This window comes from Lepisosteus oculatus, chromosome 14 (genome assembly GCF_040954835.1).
Source record: "Lepisosteus oculatus isolate fLepOcu1 chromosome 14, fLepOcu1.hap2, whole genome shotgun sequence".
In the NCBI taxonomy this organism is placed as follows: Eukaryota; Metazoa; Chordata; class Actinopteri; order Semionotiformes; family Lepisosteidae; genus Lepisosteus; species Lepisosteus oculatus.
In genome coordinates, this window is record NC_090709.1 from 2,818,937 (window position 1) to 2,839,027 (window position 20,091).

A 20,091-nucleotide genomic window follows, 5' to 3' on the forward strand; every position below is an offset into this window, starting at 1 on the left:
TAAGTCTTATTAACAAGCATCGCCGCTACAGTATAAAGTATCAAATAAAAACATTTATAATAAATGCTTTGTATCCTCTACAATAAAACTGCTCAATGAATTAATGCAAATGTAATCCCCCCTCATTACATATTTTCTACTGTTTTGATTTCATGTGTCTCATGTAATTTATGTGTATTTCATGTTTCACTTGTGTGGTTTGTACATTTCTGGGAGAAGCCAAAGAAATATCTAGGGAAATGTGCAGTTTGGTATAAGTGATAGACAATAAGCGTTATATTAATGCCTGAGAATAATCATTTTTATTGCTTATGTTTGGCATCAGAGTGATGCAGACATTTATTAGACATCTTTACCATCAATATTTGCAATATTGAGAATTATTTTATAAGCATCTAAAGTAAACAACTTTTTTTTTCCTGCAAAAACCTGAACGCACTGCTAATATGCAAATCATGTTTTGAATTTTGGAATCTGTATCTAATCCCTGAAATTTTTACTAGTTAGTAGTTCCACATGAGAATTAATCTAATGTCATTATGTAATTTGCCCTCATCAGATCTTTTTTTAAGTTTTTGTGAGTTGTGGTCAGCTGCTCAAAGAACCAGGAGAGGCATTAAGAAAATAAGGAGGTGGGACCAGTCAGTCTGATTAAACTAAAATGAGTTTTGGACAAAGGGCACTGTACAACAGTTCTGAGCCAATTCCCCTCTTTCAGTTCAGTCAAATTTGGGGACTGAACTACAGATATACTGTACAGCAGTCTGGGGTTGACCCCCACCAAAGCCTCAAAATACCACAACTAACACAAATAAAGCAAAAAAGGTCTGCTCTTTTTTTTACTGAGCACCTGAACACCTGGCACACAGTTGTAGGCAAGACATACACAATCATCAGCAAGAGAGGCAAAGCCTGGCAGCTCTCAACAGGGGTACCAGAGCACTAAACAACCAGAAAATTCAGACATCATTAACTACCTTCCACTTGAACAAAACATGGATCAGGCATAAATAAAGGCTATAAAAGATTTAAACGACATATTTGAGAAACTTGCCCTTTTCATTTTAATTTCTAAGAGTAAATGCATAGCAAAAGAAAACCTGTGACTGTGATGATTTCTAGGATGTGTTAGCAGGTGTCTCTGCCACTGGAGGGCAGCTCTCTGCTGTGGCATCTGGTAGATCTGGTAGAGACCCTGGAGCAAAGCATAGTATTAACAAGCCACAATTCTCTCAGTTCACACATATGTTAACAGAAAACAGTGCTAATGCACAGTGAGCTACTTCTCCCACCATGTAGGGGGCAGTACTGGTGCAGGCTGGTGTCTGACTCTCCACTCTCTCTATAGGGAAGCTCTATGGTGTAGAAGCCTGTGCAGTCAGTAGAGCCTCTTCAAAAAGACAAGAGCTACACCTGGCTGGGAAACCAGGACTGTGGAATAGCTGCCAGTACTGCAGCCTTGAGGCCTTGATGAGGAGAGAGGAGCTTCTGCTGCTCTTGGTACAGAGGGACCACAGGAAGGAGTGGAGCACAAGCTGCCCCTCCCTTTCTGAAGAATCTAATTTTCACAGAAATAGTGGAGGGAGGCAGAAGCACGTTGGTTCTGTGTTTTTGGGGCAGCTGGATGCCGGGGCTATCCTCTCCAAAAGATGGTGTGATAGAGGAGACTAAGAAGAAGCAAACAGAGGAGCTCCTGATTCCTCTAACAATTACATTGTTTTCTGGGCTGAAATAGGGTAACATCAACAAAACAAGAGAATTGCATTGCTATACTTTGGACTTTAAATAGAACTCAAAGTCGTGCCATCTGCAGAAGTTCTAAGACGACTCTGCAATTGTGGGATGTCAGCAGCTTTGTGGAGTGATGTGTGGAGAACCACCTGCAATTGAATGTGGAAAGACGAAGAGCTGGTGATAGATTTCAGGAGGAAAAGGGTCCAACCTACTCCTGTCTACATCGATGGGAGTGGCATGGAGATAGTGGACTCATACATGTACCTTTGAGTGCACATTGACAATAGGCTGGAATGGTCTAAGAACACCGAGGCCATCTACAAGAAGGGTCAGAGCCGACTTTACCTCTTGAGGAGGCTCAGGTCCTTCAATGTATGTAGCAAGATGCTACATATGTTCTATCAGTCGGTTGTGGCAAGCACTATTTTCTACGGGGTGGTATGCTGGAGCTCTGGGATTAGAGCAGGGGATTCTAAGAGGCTGAACAAGCTCATCAGGAGAGCAAGCTCTGTCATTGGGTCTGACCTGGACCCCCCTGGAGGTAGTGGCTAAGAGGAGAATGGTGTCCAAACTAGAGGCCATCATGGACAACGTCTCCCATCCCCTCTATGACACGCTTGTGGAAATGAAGAGCACATTAAGCAATAGGCTGATCCATCCGCGGGGCGATAGGGAACACTACAGGAGGTCATTCTTTCCTTCTGCCATAAGACTTTGGCATCCACTTTGCATCTGGACAGGGGAACATTGACATTGACCTGTTTTTGGACTAAACAGTAAACTTTCTGCTACATCTGGCTTTCCCGTTTATAACTGTTTTTGTGCAATATATGCCAGGGACTTGCACAATATAAATAAAAATGTATTGCACAATACAACTTTTTGTGTTTGTTTTTTGTATGTTCTGGACTGTGAGTAATTCTTCATAGTGCACTTCTCACTGACTGTACTGATTGTATTGTATTATAATTGTATAATTTGTTACACTGTGCTGTGTTGACTATGTTAAGATGCTGTTGCACTGCAATTTCCCTCACGGGATCAATAAAGTATCTATCTGTCAGTGACACTGGAGAGACAGCCTGCTCAGGTACTGACAGGTTAGTTCCTGTACCTGTCTTCATCTCTAAACCCGTCTGTCCCGACATAAGAGTCTGCAGAGTACAGAGGCCCATCCTCCTCCTGAGGAGATTATCCCCAGAGTGAGAGGTGAGGGAGTGACAGGCTAGATGGGCTGAATATATTCTTATCCCATGTCTGGCAGCTAACTGATCCAGTGATCTTACAGCAGGCTGTTACACCACACCCCCGTAGGATTTAGCATTCCTACTTAATGTTGCTTCACACTCTCCCCAGTGCTCAGTATTAGCTTTCCCGTCTTCCTGTGATTAATTATGTCTTGGTTTTTTGGCTTCCTGACCCTGGTTTGTTCTCCGACTACGTCTTCTGGTTTTGTTTTGATTATTGTTCTGGCTTAGACTCTCAGCTTCCTCACGGCTCCACTTCTGATTTTGTACTTTTGCACCAGCTTGTTTGCCTTCGGCTTTTAGACCTCAGACTGTTTAATCGACTATGCCTCTGAAGTTCGTCCTGATTATTCTGCATAGGGTCCTCATTAATATTTTGTAACACAGGAATCTGGACAAGAAATGGCAGACTGAGCTGGATTAATCCTTGTCTCACAGTGAAGACTTGGGTGATACAACAGGGGTCAGTGCTGTGCTGACTGCAGGTTTGTTTCAACTGGTCGGTGTCTCTGTGAGACTGTGGGCACACTGACGGTCCCCAGCACCCCTCAATATTGCCAGGTGGTGTAATCAGCTACAAAAGGTAAAATTTCCTGTACTTAGGGATCACCATCTCTTACACCCTGGCAGGACAAGAGACAAAAGAAAAGCCTCTCACTGTCTCTGACAGAGCAGTCTGTGACACTCCAGCCTGGACTGGACTGTTGTCTTTGGAAGGTGTGGTAACAAGAGATGAAACAGAGAATGTGCTGGACCTCCTGTAGAGGTCTAGACCTCCTGAACCACAATCCTCTCCCAGTTTCTCCTGCAATTCTACCCCACTCCATAAATTCCAACAGTCCATTATTTGCTCTTGCCCAAATTCCAGTTCTGTGATTTTTGAAGAAGATGGTTCTAATCAGTGGTGTATACTTGATGCACCACAAGGGGGCACTATTTCCTCAACTCACGTAGCCTCTGAGGGTGCCCCGAGTATATAAACCTGTACACTTTCCTTGAAAAAGGTCAATAACATGCACCGTCAGACCCAATCTACTGTTTTCACACCAATACCCCTTAACTTCCGCAACAAGAGAAGATTAGAACCTCTCAAGCTCAATCTTTCTGAAACCAAGATTCAGCTGCAGTTAAATACAGCAGATAGTGCTTATATCTCTCTCTCCTCTGGCCAAAACGCTCTCCCTGCCACTCAGAATGAAGTGTAATTCTCCAACGCTGGCTGGAGACTCTTTGTGTCCGGGCTCAGCGGTTATATAGGACAGGACTCAGCGCGCAGCAGGTGCGGCTCATTGCTCTGCGCTTCATTCTGCGTGTCTCCTCCCTTCACACACCACCGCCTCGCTACACTGCCTTCATACCCCCCAGCGAAAAAATAAACTCCCCTTTATAACCTTCGAACATCCTTTTTAAATTGCAGAAACAGAGAAAACTACCGGACATTTCTGTGAACTGGTACAGAGTCTCTCTGTTCTAGGTCACCAGCAGAAAAAACAAACCCCCTGAAGATTTTGCTCAAAGCAGCAACTTGTAAAAATAAATTTCCTGATTCCTAAAACCTATTAAAATCTACATATGTTTCCCTTTCTTCCCCAATGCACATAACTGGATACAAACCAGTCAAGTGATGTACCTGAATAGTTTTGACATAGTTGTTACAACGAAGAGACTTTACCCAACTTCTTTTCATATGAGTTGTTGTAGATTTTAAAATGATTTTTTCGATTCCCTAAATCATTCATTGGAAATGGTTGAACCCTAAGGATAAGAGGAATTAAGAGATAGGGCCAGGTAGTCTACAGAGAGCAGCAACAGCAAAGCGAGCACCGCGAGTTTAATCATCTTGAATTTGCTGCTCATTTTGCAATTAAGAGCATCAAATAAAAATGAGTGATATGCAAAAAAAAGTAGAAGAAAGGAAAAAAAAACACAAGACAAAAAACGAACGACAAAAAGCAAGGACAGATGAGCTTCATGTTACTACAGAGCAGCGCTCATAAGTATCAATTGCAAGTGAAAGTAAAATGTCTCTTTGATTTACTTTCATTATTGCTACATCCATTATACCTACCTTTTCTTCGTTCCAGAATAAATGGATTATTCTCTGATATTACTGTTGCATCTTTCATATTTTCTTCAAATTCTTCATCTGAATTTCAATATCGAGGGATATAGACCCTAATGCCATGCAAATTGTGGTTTTCTTTTGATCGCCAATTTTATTCAAAACCGGCCTCTTTTACAATTGTCTTGAATGTTTCACAAGATATTATACTCCCCTTGCATCCACATATAAAATATTTTAAAATACAACAAAATCACAACATGTCAAACAGTATTAATATTTATATGAAAGTTAAGGTAAATATACCAACATATTAAAATACACTCCACAGCACTAACCTAATAATGCCGGCGATATGTCGTTTTTGCTTGTCTAGTTCTCAAACAATTTTGAATTGCATTTTTAAAATACTTTAGCTGAGGATGCAACGGGAGTATAAATTATCCTGCCACCCATTAGAACAGAAAATTCCAAGGGTGAATATGATTTTCTTGGAGGTTGCTGATGTCGGTAATTATTGGAAATTACCGGTAATGTTGACTCTGGTACTCAATTGTTACTTCTTACAATTCTGCACGTGTAAACGCTAGAGATTGCTGCAAATATCATAATTGTGATGTTATATCTGTATATGTCAATAGATGATGTTTACTCTTTTAAGAGGGTGGTTCCTGGGTGGGCTCAAACCATAAACCTTTTGGTTAACAGCAGAACGCAGTAGCCAATTGCGCCCCAGAGACTCTGACACATAGTTTTTTTCCCATTTAAAAGTTTTAAGTGAAAAAAAAACCTCGCTCGATTTTCATCTTTGGAAGCTATATGATTTTGTTTAAACCAAGCTGTTCCATAAAGGAAATGAAGCCGTATGTTGCTGTCCATAATAATGGATTCTGTATAAGACAGAAAGAAAGACATAGCTGAGATTCAGACCCAGGGTCTCCTGTTTACGAGACAGGTGCTTTAACCAACTGAACCAGAGCACCTGTAGCTTGCTTTCCTTTAACAGCCACTTGGGCCCACCGCTCTGAGACACCTGTGTTCGGTGCGCACTGAGTCTGCTCACCAAGCAAGTTGCCTCCTTTACAATAGCATGACCGACATGAAGAGAAATAATGAGAAATGGCTTTTATCTGGCACTATTCATGTCCAAGTAGCTCAACTGTCCAGGCTAAACTGGTTCCTGGAGAAGTGCAGTAAAGTAGTACAGTAGGTTTGTATTACTTGAGACTGTGTCAGATAGGCTAATAAACTCCTGTAGTAATTATAGTATTTTTATAATAACAGATATGTCTGGTACATCACAGCTCATATAACGTTGAAAACACAAGCACTTTCTCTATATTTTGGTAATCAGATATGTCTTTTCTTCTTTTAGTATTTAAACATTATGCGTCCAAAAAAGACGCACCAGGCGGTCGAACTCAAAAATTCCAATGTCAGACAAAAGGGGGAAACAGGAGATTTCTTTCATCACACGTGTTGCATTCAGTGTTTTTTTAAAGTGTTTGCACTGCTCATTTTTAAATGAAAACCAGGAATCCTCAACATACGAGGTGAGACCAGATAATATTGGAGCATTGACCTTATCGATACTTGGAGGGAATACAAATGCTTTGCATGTATCGAATTACAGCACGTAACAACTGAGTACCTGAGGCGATATCACCGGGCATTTCCAATAATGACCAACATCAAGAAAAATAAGATTCACACATGGAGATTTATCTTGGAATGGGGTGGGGGATAATTCATTTATACTCCAGTTGCATCTTGAGCTAAACTATTATAAAAATATGACTCAGTTTTGTTCAAGAGACTGTTCAAGAGGAATCGCCTTAAAGAGAGTCTTCATGAAGGTGTACGTCGGCTAGCTCTCCACTGTTAATTGATGGGACTTTTGAAGAAACTGTTCTCATACAACCAACATACAAATTACACATCTTAATGAACATGAAGGGAAATCCGTGTTGTGAACAAAATTAAACTGTCACTACACATGATTGAGTCATTGAGTCTATCACTTAAGACCACTCAGCCATCCTGACATGCAGTGGAGACTGGTGTGTTGAATGCACCTGTTGTTTTGTCAACTCAAAAGTAGGGAAGATTATGCTAGAACAACAGAAGGATTAATAAATACTACTGATAGTTCTTTTCTTCTTAATACAAAGATTTCTACAAGACAATTGACGACTTACATAAAGGAAAGTCTTGGTAAACTAAACAGGAACAGACAGAGTTCAAATCTGTAACACTCCGGTGTTCACGTGGGCACCCTCACCACCACCGCATCAGGTCGGCCCTCCACCACCAGGGACTCAAACCCAGGCCTCCAGCATCACTGAACAGGGACCCAGAATGTTGAGCTAAAGAACAATCTCCCTTTAGTCCAGCGGCTGTGGCCCTGCTATTACAGGGAAGGGCAGTGACATCACCGCTTTGGTAAGCCAGCTCTTACACACTCAATGGTGGCCGTATGCATTACACTCTCCCCCGCTTAACTCGCCAACCTCAGTGAAGGGCTATCCCATCCCACCTCTAACACCAATGTAACGCTCCAGGGTTCACATGGGCATCCTTGCCACCACCACATCAGGTCAGCCCCCCACTGTCAGGGACTCAAACCCAGGCCTCCAGCATCAGTCAACAGGGACCCAGCCCGTTGAGCTAAAGGGAGATTGCACTTAAGCTCAAGCGCCTGGGTCCCTGTTGAGCTATGCTGGCGGTCGGGGGTTTGAGTTCCCAACAGTGGAGGGCCAACTTAAGTGGCAATGGCGAAGGTGCCCGCCTGAACCCCGGAGCGTTACAATACTATACATCGCTCCAGTCCAAATTTTCTCAATTAGATTCACGGGTTTTCTACTTGTATTTAGCTACTAGGTCTTTCATTTGATCTTTTTTAAAAAAAGCATCTCAAACGGTTTTATGTGTCATGCTGAAATTCACACACGGGGGACCTCACACGAAAGATAATCACAGATAAGATGTCGCGTTTAAAAAGAAATCCAGAGTGGCGATAGAAAACAAAGCCTTATACATGTGATGCAAGTGCTCTACCACTGAACTAAACTCCTGAGAGGTACGTTTGCCTGCAGCTCTTTAATTGTGTTAGGAAGAGTGAAGTGTCAACGCAGTGTACAATTTAAAGGTCAAAGCAAGACAATCAGATCAGATCAGAATGCAGAACACAAGCCTCTGCTTTATCGTTTACTGAGCTTTCGATGAAAGTCTAAGTGAAAGACAAATACAGTATTTTCACTTTTTGTTTAAAGAACACTTTTATCACATGTTCTGCACTCACGACAGTGTTTAATGGTGCTCTTTTCTACACTCGTGATTTGAGGATCCCCAGCTAAAATATTTGTTAAAATACAACAAAATTGCAATATATTGAATATTATTTATGTTTATATTTATATTCACTCTTGCCAAAAGCTTGTATTCTCTGCATATATCAGGATGTGGAAAGAAGCCTAATCACATATAGAATAGATAGTATTTAGGTCAAATCTAATTTGATGTTTGTCTTTAGGTGTGTTTGAATTACGGACGTTGTGGTTGACTGAAGAACACGCCCACAGTGCCATAAAAACTGACATACATAATCTTTTCTTCTACATTCACAGGTTTTAGGCTAAAGACAAAAAAATATCATTGTCATTTTCTTGCCAGCTGGCACTAATTATTCTGCACCAACAGGGAAGATTAGTATTCTATCTACCGCAATATGTGTGGCTTTTTTGAAAAAACAAGTTGTTCCAGAAATGAACACTTCCATTAAAGTTAAGGCAGACACCTGTTGCTGTCCATGACAACAAACTCTGCATGGCAACAGAAGAAGTCTTGAACCCAGAATCTTTTCTTTATGAGACACATGCGTTAACCAGCTAAGCCACAGCACTGGCAGAGCGCTATCCTTTTACAGCCACTTGGACACACCGCTCTGAGACACCTGCGTTCTGTGTGCGCTGAGCCTGCTCGCTGAGCAAGTGATGAGAAATGGCTTTTATCTGGTAATTTCATGTCCAAGGAGCTCAACATGCTTTTTATGTTTGACATCTTCAAGAAAATTGGTGAAATCACAGGTGGAAGAGGAAAATGATCCTTGAGTAGAGGAAAGACGACCATCTTGAGCGCTAACTCATGTCGAGAGGCTAACTTCCGTGACGAGATGGTGGAGTGGTTAAGGTGATGGACTACTAATCCATTGTGCTTTGCAAGCGTGGGTGTAAATCTCACCCTTGTGAAGTTCAGTACAACAGGAACACTTGGCCCACAAGCAGTGACAGTATCAGAGGTGTCTGCAGTATGTTGGTTTGTGAGCAGCAATAAAATAACTTGCCGTGGAAGCATGTCTGCCTGAATTAATACAGCTCCATCAAGCAGAAAAAGCAACACAAAGACCAACTTAAAGTCAACAGGAAGTTTTCTTAGCTGAAAACATAGCCATTGTGCGATAGGTGAAGCTCGATCTCACAATGCCGGCATGACTCCGCTGCCGTCTGCGGTATGAGTACCGCTGCTAACCGATTGCTCTACTGGAACTGCACGGAGCCCGACAGTGCATTTTCACAGTCCACTCAAACAGTGCCTCTTCCCTAGGCTACACGCTTCAAGAGTTTTTTATATCAGTCAATTATTCATTGGAATAAGTTTATCAATGCGTCAGGTAGGAATCGCACCAGGATTCACTGTTTGGAAGGCAGCTATGTTCACCATTATTATACCAAAGCACTTACGACGCAAGCTTGTTATTTTGCGTAATGCTCATTCAAAGTTTTTATTTAATTGACTGAGTTAACGTATTTACGTATTGAAATCATAAAGCTTCATATAATTGAAATTACTCACTAAACCACTAACACACTTGCTAATAAGTGTTTCATTATCCTTTTTCTCTGTAAAAGATGTGATGTGATGGAATGTACATCAATTGTACATTGTACAAATGTACGCACAATTGTCCATCGGTTCAGGACACTCTTAAGCAGTGCTTTTGTTCCATGTGTGGTGGTGTATAAAACGATGTAAAAATAGGCAATAAATTTGCTCAGAGTGACATGAAGTTTGAATGCGACTTTTTTTTCCTTATAATTTCTTATATTTCCACAGGATACAACGTGTGGTCAGTCAGTTTTTCAGTGCATTCAAAAAGTACTTCCTACCTTGATCACAAGCTTCTTTTTGGGGAATCACTTTACAATTGAGTAAAGCAAACACACTGACCTCATACCGTGGCAGGATCTTACTTAGTCATTTGGAGATCTGTTTTGCCAAGACAGACGTTAATTATTTCCTGGCCACACTGTTTAAGAGTGCTGTGATTTTATATCGAAGCTGAAAAGACAACTGCGGAGCTGACAAACCATTTCAGTGTTTAAGTGTTGTTCAGTGTTGAATGGAGAGTTGAACTGTGAGACTCAGAAAAACGTCCTTCTGATGCTTTTCAAAGCCACCTGATAAAATCAGGTCATTGAAGCTACTGTTCAAGTAGATACTGCTGTCGAAATGCAAATCCCTCCTTCAGGCTGAAGAAGCTGTCCCTACTTTACTCATCACCCAGCAGGCAAAGCGAGGTTGATGTGGTGCACGTCTGAGCCCAAAGACAGACGCATCACAGGACTTCACTCGGAAGATGGAATCCATGTGAGGTAGATGTACAGTGCCTTGCGAAAGTATTCGGCCCCCTTGAACTTTTCAACCTTTTGCCACATTTCAGGCTTCAAACATAAAGATATAAATTTTTTATTTTATGTGAAGAATCACCAACAAGTGGGACACAATTGTGAAGTGGAACGAAATCTATTGGATTTTTGAAACTTTTTTAACTAATAAAAAAATGAAAAGTGGGGCGTGCAAAATTATTCGGCCCCTTTACTTTCAGTGCAGCAAACTCACTCCAGAAGTTCAGCGAGGATCTCTGAATGATCCAATGTTGTCCTAAATGACTGATGGTGATAAATAGAATCCACCTGTGTGTAATCAAGTCTCTGTATAAATGCACCTGCTCTGTGATAGTCTCAAGGTTCTGTTGAAAGCGCAGAGAGCATCATGAAGACCAAGGAACACACCAGGCAGGTCCGTAATACTGTTGTGGAGAAGTTTAAAGCCGGATTTGGATACAAAAAGATTTCCCAAGCTTCAAACATCCCAAGGAGCACTGTGCAAGCAATCATCTTGAAATGGAAGGAGTATCAGACCACTGCAAATCTACCAAGACCTGGCCGTCCCTCTAAACTTTCAGCTCAGACAAGGAGAAGACTGATCAGAGATGCAGCCAAGAGGCCCATGATCACTCTGGATGAACTGCAGAGAACTACAGCTGAGGTGGGAGAGTCTGTCCATAGGACAACAATCAGTCTTACACTGCACAAATCTGGCCTTTATGGAAGAGTGGCAAGAAGAAAGCCATTTCTCAAAGATATCCATAAAAAGTCTCGTCTAACGTTTGCCACAAGCCACCTGGGAGACACCCCAAACATGTGGAAGAAGGTGCTCTGGTCAGATGAAACCAAAATCGAACTTTTTGGCCACAATGCAAAACGATATGTTTGGCTTAAAAGCAACACAGCTCATCACCCTCAACACACCATCCCCACTGTCAAACATGGTGGTGGCAGCATCATGGTTTGGGCCTGCTTTTCTTCAGCAGGGACAGGGAAGATGGTTAAAATTGAGGGGAAGATGGATGCAGCCAAATACAGGACCATTCTGGATGAAAACCTGTTGGAGTCTGCAAAAGACCTGAAACTGGGACGGAGATTTATCTTCCAACAAGACAATGATCCCAAACATACAGCAAAATCTACAAAGGAATGGTTCACAAATAAACGTATCCAGGTGTTTGAATGGCCAAGTCAAAGTCCAGACCTGAATCCAATCGAGAATCTGTGGAAAGAGCTGAAAACTGCTGTTCACAAACGCTCTCCATCCAACCTCATTGAGCTCGAGCTGTTTTGCAAGGAAGAATGGGCAAGAATTTCAGTCTCTCGATGTGCAAAACTGATAGAGACATACCCCAAGCGACTTGCAGCTGTAATCGCAGCAAAAGGTGGCTCTACAAAGTATTAACGCAAGGGGGCCGAATAATTTTGCACGCCCCACTTTTCATTTTTTTATTAGTTAAAAAAGTTTCAAAAATCCAATAGATTTCGTTCCACTTCACAATTGTGTCCCACTTGTTGGTGATTCTTCACATAAAATAAAAAATGTATATCTTTATGTTTGAAGCCTGAAATGTGGCAAAAGGTTGAAAAGTTCAAGGGGGCCGAATACTTTCGCAAGGCACTGTATCTGACAGACCTCAGAGAGCTGAGCTGGATCACATCCCTTCTGAATGATGTTGCAGTAACACTCCACCACTCCTCTTTGTGCACTCATGCTGGAACAGTGGAAGGCTACTGCAAGAGGCTGAGATCCTGGAGGAGATACTCTCCATAGAGTTGAAATAGCTCAGCTGGAAGACTGTTAAATTGAAGATATTAAGTTTACCTGGTTTAATACCAAGTTTTAGCAGTTTGTTCCACAGTGTCATTTGTTCCTTTCTGTAGCGTCCATGTCTAACACGCTGCTTTCATTTTTCAGCCCGAATCACAAACTGGACTCTTCTTTTCCTCAAGACCCTCTTATTCCAATGCTTCTGAAGTGCAGAAGTGACATTATTACGAATGTGACCAGCTGTTCTAGCTGTTAATGGTTAATAATGATTAATGAGAGAAAAATACAACTCCTTGCTTTAAGAGCAAGAGCCAACAACGTGCTCGCTCATTGAGTTGGGTACTTTCTGTGTTGCTTTTCCTCTGCTTCAAAGTTATCAGGACCCCTGAGAATGAGTTTAAATCAGTCAAGAAAACACTGATTCTAATACTGCGCTGTCATCTTGTGTGCAGAGATCTAAAACTTCTGCTTCTTGCTTATTGAGTTTGCTTGATTGAGGATCTGATCAGTCCTGATGTCGAACACCCACTGAGTCTCAGTAAACAGACCCTGCAGTACTCTAGGTGCCAGCTAAGTGTCTAACAAGTGCGCTATAAAGACAGGGACTACACTTTGCTTGCATCACGCACGGAATGGTGAGGCTGTGTGGTCTTTACACTGTTCTTCTTTTCTCTTATTGCAAGGACCTGCATTCCCACACTAACAAAAACAGCCAACAGAGTATGTCGTCTGTGTGATAATGTCACTCCTGTACTGCATGAATTTCCTTAGACACAGGCCATTGCTTTCTGATATTTTTCCGGAGTGGGTATTGATCGTGTATGAAAGATTATTTTAATAAAGAATATGTGACCTGCAAAGTCACAGTAAAGGTGGTATGGGGGAAAATTTTATAATATTTCTTTTATTAGAATACAATTAACTTCTCATTACCTTCTGTATGTCTTTTCTTATCATTCTTACAGCCATTTGTTTTAGGGAAACCCTTGTGTAAAATATGCTGTAAATAGCAGCTATTAGTATTTTAAAATAATACTAATAGAAATATCTAAGTTCTCTAATTGGTTATCTTCACTTAGGTAATGAACCAATCATCAGGTTCTAAGACTTCTAAGGCTGGATTTGACAGTCTTTACAGAGAGCTGATTTGGAAGCCTCACATATGCAAATGGTGACACTTTATTTTAGCTCCACATAAGAAACTTTGAATGCTTTCTCTTCACCTGCAGCCCTCTCATTTGTCTACAGTTTGTGGCATCTTTTCAACACAATATATTTTACCATGGACTGAAAGATCAAATGGTTTTGGCAAAAGATAAGGAGATCTTCTGGCCTGTAAGGGATCAAACTTACAACCGTGTGTCATGAATTGCTCTCATGCAGGCAAGCGCACCTGCATTCCCACAAGCTCATCCCATACCAAACGTGCATGTACCAATCTCTCCTCTATTTAAACCCTCACCAGACCCTCTTTCAGTGCTCACGATTGAGATTTTCTCCCGGAGCTTCGTTTCTACTTACTCATTCTGCGACTCTACTGTGTTACTCCTGGATCTTGACCCTGCTGTTCTTCGACTACACCTTTGCCTTCTGACTTTGTACCTACGCCCTTACTACGCTCTCTTGGATACCGAACCTGCCTGCTTCCTCGACTATGCCTTTGCCTTCTGATTCAACATCAAAGCTACTACAACACCTTCCCGGATTCTGAACCGCGCCTGCTTCCTCGTCTACACCTTCGGCTATCGCTTAGGCTACCGAAGAGCACCGCATAGGATCCCAATCCCACACAGTCAGCCCCGCCTTGACACCGTGGAATTATTAGCACGACAATCGATCCAACTGAGCTACCTGATCACATACATGTGAGGTTCTTTGTGCAGCATAAAATGTAATTTAGTGAATTTGTTTTTCCCTCTTTGAATTGAAACCCTCACATTTATGTGTACTGGGTTTCTGGAAGTGGTGGATATGATGTAGAAGAGATCAGCCTCTGTGATGCAATATCAAGTGACACTGACCTTCTGTCTTACTGTTCTGCATTTTAACCTACTGGGGAAATACTGGTATCCATGCATGTAAGGTTTCCTCCTTGTCAAATTATTTTCCAGCACATTTTTGTTGTTGAAAATCAACCTTGTGGATTTCCATGTTGTGTCCCTCTTCTGTTAGTGTCACCCAAATTGATACATTGTGCTCTGGCGATTCTTCAGATCCTACCATTTTGTACAATATTGTATCAGTATTGTAGAACTCATCATTAAAGAAAATAAGGCTTTTTTGTATATTTTATTATAATTGTATTTATGTGGAAATATGTTATTTTAATAACTACATGTAAATTTGAAAAAAAATATATCCCCCCCCCCCTAAAAGCAGGCAGCCTAACATTTTCAGCAGACAAAATATTATATGAATTTTTAAAGATCCAGACTGAAAGTTTATAGAATATTGTTTTAAACTATATGCTGCTGTTTTGGAAGTATACTTATTTTACAGGTGACACTGTGGTTAACAATGCTACCATGCAGACCTGTTGTTCTATCTGTGTGGAGTTTGTATGTTCTCCCCATGTTTGTTTGGAGTTTCCGCCAGGTGCTGCAGTTTCCTCCCACAGCCCAAAAACATTGTGATATCATTTGAGGAAGTGAATTTCTTGATCATGAGTTTTCTAATGTCATTTTGTCACACCTGTCAAAGTGTGTATTGTTTGAACTTTCATCTTTCCTGTCATTTGAACCCAGATGCCTTTGTAACTGTCTGTAGCTATAACATTTCTGCAGTTCTAGGTCTAGAGATGCTGTATATTTCAACAAGCCGTCCCTTCTTGCAGGACAAGGACCCATAATTTCTCTTGATTTGTAGGGAAATGTACATAACACTCAGGATGTCTCATGTTGTGTCTGGATTTGTCCACAGTGGCTTTTCTCCTTTGTGTGGTTCAATGTATACATATTGATAACAAACATTTAAGTTTCCCTTTCCCTTGGGGTTGATATTTTCATTGTGAGTTGCCAAGAGCTCCTTCATTTTTAATTGATAGTTTTAATATCATAAATTAGACATTATAAGCACATATAAAATGGTTCTAAAAAGTTTGTTGCAAAAAAACTTCAATAAAATGTATAAAAAAGTGTTCCCATCAAAACTGTTACATTCAGAATTTACATCAATGAATGGCTTCATTTCTTATTTCTGAAACATCAAATTGTAGAAAGAATTTGGAAAAGAAATGGGATGTTCAAGCCTCCCTTTTGTAGAACACAAGGTGCAGATACAGACATTGAGGAGAGTGTGGAAACAATGGAGTGAAGTGGACTCAGGTCACAGTGTCAGTGTGGAAACAGTGGAGTGAAGTGGACTCAGGTCACAGTATCAGTGTGGAAACAGTGGAGTGAAGTGGACTCAGGTCACAGACAGTGTCAGTGTGGAAACAGTGGAGTGCAGTGGACTCATGTCTCAGGACTCAGGTCACAGTGTCAATGTGGATCCCATCCCTGAACTACCTCACCCACACTGAGTCCCCTGTCTGTAGTCCCCTTTACCTGAAGTGGGGTCTCCCTCACTGTCCACTGCATCTCTGTATCCAGAGGGCGTCTCATCAGAGAGGAGTCTCCCTGTGAACAGACGAGCAGGTCAGTAATGGCTCTGACACAGATTGGCCTGTCAGATACCTCTTCTCTCCCAGTCAGTATTTATTTCCTGGTGTGAAATTAGGTTGAAACTAATGACAAAGGTTAATCCAGGTTGGTACAGGGTGTACTCCTGCATCTTATTTACAATAACTCACCTGACAGCGTCTGGACTCTGGGGCACACTCTTTTTCCAAAACTCTCCTCCTCTCCATCTTCTCCTTCAATCGTTGCTTCTCCAAAACTCTCCTCCTTTCCTCCTCCTTCTTCATCTGTTTCTTTACCTCCTTTTCACAAACTCTCCTCCTCTCCTTCTCCTCTTTTGCTTGTTTCTTCTCCTGCTTCTCCAACAGTTTCCTCCTCTCCTTCGCTTGTTTCCTCTCCTCCTCTTCCCAAAATCTCCTTCTCTCCTTCTCCTCCTTTGCTCGTTTCTTATTCTCCTCCTTCAGCTGCTTCCTCCTCTCCTCCTCCTGAGCTCACCTCCATTCCTCCTTCTCCTTCTGCCTCCTCTCCTCCTCCTGCTGCAGGCGTTTCTCCAGCCCCCGAGCGTAGGCCTTCCACCTCTTCTGCTCCTTCTTCTCCCATCTCACCTCCTGCTCCGCTGCTCCCTCCTGTTCTCCTCCGCCTCCTCTCCTCCTTGTCCACAATCCTCCTCATCGCATCTGCTGCCTTGGTGCATCTCCTCTCCAGCTTCTCCTCAGTCTTCCTCCTCTGCTCCTCCTCCTTCTCCCGTCTCCTCTCCTGTTTCTCAAACACCTTCCTCCTCTCCTCCTCCTTCTCCCGTCTCCTCTTCTCCTTCTCCAGCACCTTCTTCCTGTCCTCCCCCTCCTTCTCCTATCTCCTCTCCTGTTTCTCAAACACCTTCCTCCTCTTTTCCTCCACCTTCATCCTCTCCTCCTCCAGCTTCCTCCTCTCCTTCTCCTCCTGCACCTCCTGTCTCCGTTCCATCAACCACCCTTCCTGCTTCCGCCTCCTCTCCTCATCCCCCCCTGGGTGTTCAGGGACCGGTGCCTCCTGACCCAGACACTCATGACTTTCTCTGGTGCCGCTGTCCTCTTGCCCCCTTGTGGCTCCTTCCTTCTCTTCAGCTCTGTAGTGTTGTTCTTATAACTCATCGACCCTGGAACAGCACAGCATCCTGGTGAAGGAATGGGAGGAGCTGACCTGCTTAGAGAGAGGAGTTAATACAGACACACTGACTGGACACTCCAGTACATTAACACTGTACTGAGAGAGAGGGGTTAATACAGACACACTGACTGGACACTCCAGTACATTAACACTGCACTGAGAGAGAGAGGGGTTCATACAGACACACTGACTGGACACTACAGTAAAGGTTCACTCCTCAACTCTCCTAGAATCACAGGAGCTACAGGGTCCTCTAGGTGTCTCAGCACCTGTGTTCTGACTTTCAGCAACTCTGGAGCCTTGTCTTTAGTACTCGGACCTTCCTGACTCTCCTGCTTCCTCTGCCTCTTCTTCCTCTTCTTAGTCTTCTTCACCTCAGTCTTCTACTGAGAGGTGATGGGAGGGAGGTGATGGAGGGGTCTGTGGACAGGCAGCTGGCTGGACAGTGGGGCAGTGACCTGGGACGGGGCAGTGTCAGGATTGGAAGAGGTGGACATGTTGTCCTCTTCATCTTTTCAGGGCTGACTTGGAAAGCACGCCTCTTTGCACCTGGACACTGAAGACAGACACAGGTCTTTGCTGCTGGGGTCAGTTCTTGACTTCTTATTCTTAATATACCCTCAGTATATGCATTGTGACTGTAATAAGATCCTGTACAGGTGAGTCTGTACAGTGTGTCCAATAAGAGTCTGTACAGTTGACTCTAAACAAGGACAGAGGTTCTGTTCATCTCACCTGTTTCTGAATCTCAGGAGCTCTGATGTTCCTCAAAGGAGAGGACTCTTTCGGGGGTTGATGGGGCGGCATGGAGCAGTCGGCAGGGAGTTTAATGAGCTCAGGGGGGTCACAGGTGAGTGAAGAAGGAGGGCCCAGGGGCGCCGAGGTCCAGGAAAGGAAGGGGTGGACAGCTGGTTCTCTTTGAAAGCCTCGTCCACCTGGATAATGTGCCTCCTGGGCTGTGGAGGCTGAAGACACACAGAAGACCTTCCTGTTCCTGCTGAGTCCCACAACAGGTCAGACTGTCCTAAGACTACTACAAAGAGAAAAAATAAACCTGCTTTTCACAGATCTCGGTCACAGCGTCTCCCAGGTATTTCTGCAGGATGAGGTCGACATCGACGTTGGCTGCAACCTGGTGGAAGCACTTGTCCACCTCGGAGAAGTCACACCTGACCTTTGTGTTTTCGAATTAGGACTTCAGTGTCTCCTTGTGGTCGTACTGCTTCATGATTCCTGCGCTCTGGAAGGGAAAATCCTGGGAATAAGGGGAGTGAGAAACAGGCAAGATCTCCTGACCAGGTCTGCTGCTGTCAAACCAAACCTCCATTATCAGAGCTCCCGTCGTTTTGCCTGTTGTCTTCACTGTTTTAATTTTGGGATTGGGTCAAATTTCTTATCATCTCCTCCATGAAACTCCACTAACTCAGTACCAACTCCTGTACCACAGAGGGAGAACAAGGACAGTGAACCATCATCATCATACCTCTACAGCGCCAGACAGGAGATGCAACCTAGGGGTGGAACTGTGGTGTCTCTAAAGCCAAAAGAGGGGGGGAGGTGGGTCACCCCACTGTTTATAGAGCCTAAGGAGAATTGGAAAGTCTCCCCACTATTAATAGAGCCCCGCTGTTGCCATTGATGACCTAGAGTCTCACCACCTACTCTATGATGCCCCCTAGTGTTGATCTGTAAGCAGTGTGTCTTTCACCACTTGATATAACAGCAAGCTGGAGTCCCAGCCCAGCTCCTGTCTCTCTCCCCTTGGATCTGGAAGATTTCCTGGGGACCAGGTTGAGTGGGGTGATAGAGGTATCTTAGAAAGTTGAAGGGGACAGGAGAGTCGTCCCAGCCCCTGCGTACTGCAGTGCGAGCTGGACAAGGGGGAGGGGTTTCAGGGACTCACCAATCCCACTAAGCAGCCTCCAATCCAAACTCAGCCAGGACCTCATCGTACAGCTCCAGGTAGTCAAGCTGGATAGAGGACATCGTGTTCTGAGCCCAGGTCCGCACCCGGCTCTCCTCCACCTAGAGCAGCCCCTCCAGCTCAACCCGCAGGTCCTCCCTGAGCCGCCACAGGGCAGCCAGGGCCGGGCTGGGGTGAGTGGGCGTGCCAGCAGGTAGGTGAGGGGGTGCTCTAGAGGGTGCACATGAGGGAGTATTGGTATGTCCAAGGAGGAGGTCAATGGCCTGTCCCTCTGTCCCTCTCCATGCCCTTCGAGCTGTCCCATGGCTGGGTCTTGGTCTCCTGCTTGGTGATTTGTTGGCTGGCCTGAGGGGACAGGGGCACAGAGACCGCATGAAAGCACAGACAGAAAACTGAGAGGGTCTTCTCTAGGAGGACAAGGCCCTGCCTCTGGTCTCCCAGCAATCACAGTACCCTGCTGTGAGCAAACTTTTGACAGATTTCACAGACACATCATGCTCACAGACTTACAGCTCTCAGCATCCTGAGGCGAGACACACATATACAAATGTCAGGATGTACATATATAGCAAATATATCTCCTTAATATATATATATAATTATAGATTAATAATTTGATTAATAATAATCGTCTCCTTAATGATCTGATGGGACAGTATTTTCAGCAGAAATAAACACGTTTGGGCAAATATAAGTTTGGGCAAGTTTGGTCACCCCCATGTATAACAGACACACACCCACACACTAACACTGTTAATACACTAATAATAATACACTATAACTAACACTAACACAAATGCCACTAACATTACAACAGTAACACTATCACTAAGACTTACACTATCGTCATCACCACTAAAACTGACACAAACTACTACTACACTACTAATACTATTAATAACAGTAATGCTATCACTAAAATTA

At 43.2% G+C, this 20,091-nt stretch overlaps 1 long non-coding RNA gene across 5 annotated transcripts; it reads right to left on the minus strand.

Moving 5' to 3' along the window:
* Positions 1-1,056: 1,056 nt before the first annotated feature.
* On the minus strand, positions 1,057-19,510 carry LOC107075998 (uncharacterized). 5 transcript variants are annotated; one of them, XR_011191652.1, is made up of 5 exons: positions 19,147-19,510; positions 17,979-18,679; positions 16,271-17,799; positions 16,026-16,097; positions 1,057-1,195 (listed from the first exon to the last, which is right to left on the minus strand). It is a non-coding gene; the product is annotated as an uncharacterized lncRNA (long non-coding RNA). The 5 variants fall into 5 exon arrangements; XR_011191651.1 differs by lacking the exon at positions 1,057-1,195 and having other exon boundaries at positions 15,534-16,097; positions 17,979-18,208; positions 18,298-18,679; XR_011191654.1 differs by lacking the exon at positions 1,057-1,195 and having other exon boundaries at positions 15,534-16,097; positions 16,271-17,276; positions 17,513-17,799.
* Positions 19,511-20,091: the final 581 nt, after the last annotated feature.